Source organism: Pinus tabuliformis, chromosome 8 (genome assembly GCF_031772625.1).
Source record: "Pinus tabuliformis cultivar Carrire ecotype Pingquan chromosome 8, CPIR1, whole genome shotgun sequence".
NCBI lineage: Eukaryota > Viridiplantae > Streptophyta > Pinopsida > Pinales > Pinaceae > Pinus > Pinus tabuliformis.
In genome coordinates this window covers 203,787,111-203,791,585 of record NC_142294.1, presented here as the reverse complement: position 1 = coordinate 203,791,585, position 4,475 = coordinate 203,787,111, and positions in this window count along the sequence as shown.

The window sequence follows — 4,475 nt, the reverse complement described above, 5'->3', positions numbered from 1 at the left end:
GTATATGGTTATCTCTATATTTTGTTGCGTTCTTGTTTAAATCCGGATTAGTGGTATCAGAGCGGTTTGCTTTTTCTCTGTTTTTCTTTGCATGTCCCCAACGAGGTCGGGATATAAGGAGTTAGGGCTTGAACTGGTCGAACCTTTACAAGACCAGCCTCGCAAACCCCGACGACCTCCCATGGCGGATGAGAATAAAGACGAGGGGGCAGGAGATACTATCAAAATCTTGCTCGAAGAAGCCCTCGAGCGACAAAGGAACACGATGATGGACAAATTTGCGCAGATCCTTCAGCGGCTACCCAGAGGTGACGCATCGGCTTCCAACAACTACTCTGGAAATGCCACATCCTTTAAGGTACAAGTTAATTTTGAAATCCCCATCTTTGAGGGTCAAATAGATGCAAATACCATAGATAAATGGTTAAATATGCTAGATGGGTATTTTTTTGTTCATGAATTTTCGAGTCAGGAAAAGATTATTTTCGCTCTTCTCAAAGCAGCCCCCCACGTCAAGGACTGGTGGGAAACCTACTGTGAACAGAAGGATGAAAGTACAGGCTCACTATTTTCAGCTGCACCCACTTGGAATTCATTCTGGGATGCCATCAAGGAGCAGTACTACCCTATAAAAAGCTACGAGGACAAATACATAAAGTGGACCACGCTACGGCAGGGAAGGGACCAAGATGTGCCAGAGTTCACAAACATTTTTCATACCCTTCACACACAGTTGGGTATCAAAGATTCTAATCTGCATTTGGTACTCAAATACTGCGATTGCTTACACAGATACATCCAGGAAGAGATGGAGTTCCTGAACATCTCCTCGTTCGGCACGACGTACCGATACGCTGTCAAAATCGAGCAAAAGTTCAAACAGAAGAAGCGAGACTTTGGATCTGCGAATCCGAAGACCAAAGGAAAAAGCCAAGGTGGGGTGACCCAAGATAACCCGTAGAAGCCGCAAGAAAAGAACAACACCATGAAGTCAAAGAAGGACAGAGGTAAGTGGTGCGAGTTCGACAAGAGCCCCGCTCACAACACAAGTGAGTGTCAGACCAAGCAGTCGCTGGTGGCCGAGTTGAAGGCTTCAGAATCAGATTCATGTTCTGACCCTGAGACAGAACCTAACAAGGGGAATGGCAAAGGGAAGCAGATCATTGATGTGGAGCCCAGTGTCATTGTTGCCACTGCCAAGATCTAGAAGAATGAGCCCGAAGATCTAGAGGAGGGGGAGCATCTTTTCCACTCACAGATGTGGGTGAAGGGTTCGCCGCTACAATTCATTGTCGACAGTGGCAACCAAAAGAACCTCATTTCAACAAAAGTCGTGAAGCGGTTGGGCCTACCGACTACACCACACCCACAGCCGTACAGTATCAGGTGGCTTCACGAAGGATGAGATCTCAAAGTTCACCAGCAGTGCCGCCTTCCCTACAACATCAAGCCCTTCACAGACGAGATATTATGTGATGTTACACCTCTGGATGTTTGTGATGTATTATTAGGCCAGCCATACTTGTGGAGGCAACATGCTATGTATGAGTTAAGGCCTCGTGCTATCATTATTTCTTTTTGTAATTCAATATATAGGATACCTGAGGTAGCCCCACCTACCACCACCTCTTTGATCACTGCTAAGAAAGGCAGCAGGCTCATCTCCCAGACTAGGAAATTCATCTGTTTGGTTTGCTCCCAAAGTAAGGGGAAGATCGTCACCACATCCATGACCCCCGCAAAGAGTTCCTCCACTCAGTAGCAGCAGTAAAGGGATACGGTCATGACAGAACACAGGAACAACTTCTCCTCACCCACAGGGGTACCACACAAGCTTCAGGTGGGAAACAAAGTCTGGTTGCATCTGCAGAAAGAACGCCTTACAAGAGCCCATCAGAAGCTCCGACCACGCCGACATGGTCCTTACACCATTACCAAGGCTATGGGAAATAATGCTTTGGAGCACAACATTCCTCCATTCCTTTGCCTACACCAAGTGTTCAATGTGTACTGCCCTCAACCATGCTTCCCACCATTACTGGACACATCCGAGATTGCAGAATAGCTCACGAGGGACCATGTTCAGTAGATGGAGGAACTCAACGCAAAGGGGACCATTGCTTCCTAAGGGGGGAGGAATGATCTGGGTGGATGTTGGTGGCCACCCACCTATCCCACTTGGACCCCCACAACTGTCTCTTTTAGTTTTTCAGTTTCCGTAATTGTAGCACAATTTACTATTTTTAGCATTTTTTCGGGTCTTGAACTTCTGGAGCCGTTTTGAGGCCCTAAATGATGATTTTTGGGAAATTCGGGAGCAATATATCTTTCTAACGAGCTATTGTACACGTCAAACAAAGATCGGGTGCCAAAGTTACGACCCCAGGAAATTGATGTACCAATTTACCCAAACGGGGCCCACAATTTGGCGTTTCATCTTCTAGGGTTAGGTTATGGGATGTTAAGGGTTTCCCATTGTTTCTCAACAATAAAGAGGCCTTCGAGCCTCATTGTAACATAGTTCAGAGGCATGTAGCCACCACATCTCTTCTCAGAGATAAGCTACCATCGCCCTAGCTGGTTTATTTCCATTTCTGTTTGTAAGCATATTTCAGTATTTTACATTAATGAAATGAAGTATTATTTCCACTGCATCTTTGTGTATATGGTTATCTATGTATTTTGTTGCGTTCCTGTTTAAATCCGGATCATCCTTCCACCTTGAAAATCAAAAGGGGACATAATGAATTTCATATACACATACTTAATATATATATATATATTCCCAATCTCTTGTCATCTACTAGTTGCGCTTGCTTGAGCTAGGCTCAAGCAATTAGTCAATCCAGAGCATGCATATCCCTACTTATTCTCCACACACCTCTGGGTGGATCTCTCTATCCCTGTAGTGCCAGTAAAAGGGTTTGGGTATGTGTTGATGCCTCGAAAATCGCTGCAACAACATTGGGGGATAACCACCCGGTCCAGACCTTAATACAACTCCTTTTCCGTTTGGAATGGTGGCTCCGATTGGATATAATGGGACCAGTTTCCCAATAATGAATAAAGGGGATGGGTGAATGACTGATTATCTAATCTAACGATAGGCGAATAACTTAATCTATCAGCAAGATAAAAGAACTACTACTAATCCTGGGAACTATTGTACTTTGAAGTGTAGCGCTTGATGATCTATGTCTATTGACAGGCATATAGATGGCTTTATCTAATAGACATGGACATTTATTCATTCAAGGATTACTTTGTTTAAATAGTTAAACAAAGTGATTAAAGTAATATTGCTACACTTATCATTTATATCATCGATATATATATGATCAAAAGAAAAGCATTACCATAAACATCCCATAGTAGAGGGAAAGAAATGCTGTTAAAACACATACATATATTCGATAATAGCAAAGGCGATCAAATGACAATTCATACAAAAAGAATGAATTCAGACATAGATAATAGTACCATATGAGCTGCGAGTCACTCCCCAATATCAATCGCTATTTGAGATTCTTCTTCCAACGCATAAATACTTTCAAACAAAGACAGTAGTGCACATTTGTATAAAAACTTCCTTGCCAAAATTAGAATAATTGGTCCAGTTTTATAAAAGAATAGGCCTGAAGTACAGTAGTGCAACTTCAAGCTTTTAAGTCATATACAAAACTTACGACCCTTTCCAAAACAATGAAAGGGTCTATAAATACTAAATTAAGCTAACTATCTATGAAACTGAAATCCTACTTAATTGGTATCAATTGATCTCGAATATCTCCTTCACAGCAATCTGGCAGTCGGCGACATGAATCATCATGTAGGTTGTTTTCCTTTAAACCTGAGCTGACATATCGCAAGCATTGGCTCCACTTCGGGCGGTCTGTTGAGACGAGAGTTGAGCTGGGTGGCATAGGTGGCATCCTGAATATCGGGAACAATATACCCGATTGCATCTATAAGGCATTTGAGGGCGGCTCTTTGGCTGTGCGGTTTTACTAAGAAGAACCAATAGGCGTCCCATGTCAAATTGTTAATTCCTGAGATTAATCTCCCATTTTTCTCTAGTTCCAGATAACATGACTGCTCCAATGTTTTCGCCGCTGTCAATTTACCTGGAGTGCATTGGGAAATCATGTTAGACAAGTAGAGAGTATTATTAACCAATTCAACCAAATTACTTGTGGTTGATTTACATCTTGAAATTGCCCTCTCTGCTTTCATTAACTGGGACTGCCATTCTGTAAATAATATTTCCTTATGTGATTCTAAAATATTTGGTAAATTAGCCGCCTGTCCTTGATCGGTATCTTGCCACTCAAGAAAATTAGTTAATGTTTCTTCAGTTTGATCCAAGTCTGTTCTAGCTTTGTCTGATTTTTCACTTATTGATGTCGTCAGATCGCATAATGGTTCCGCCTGGGCGATTTGTTGACATAAAATCTTAATCTGTGCTATTAATGCCT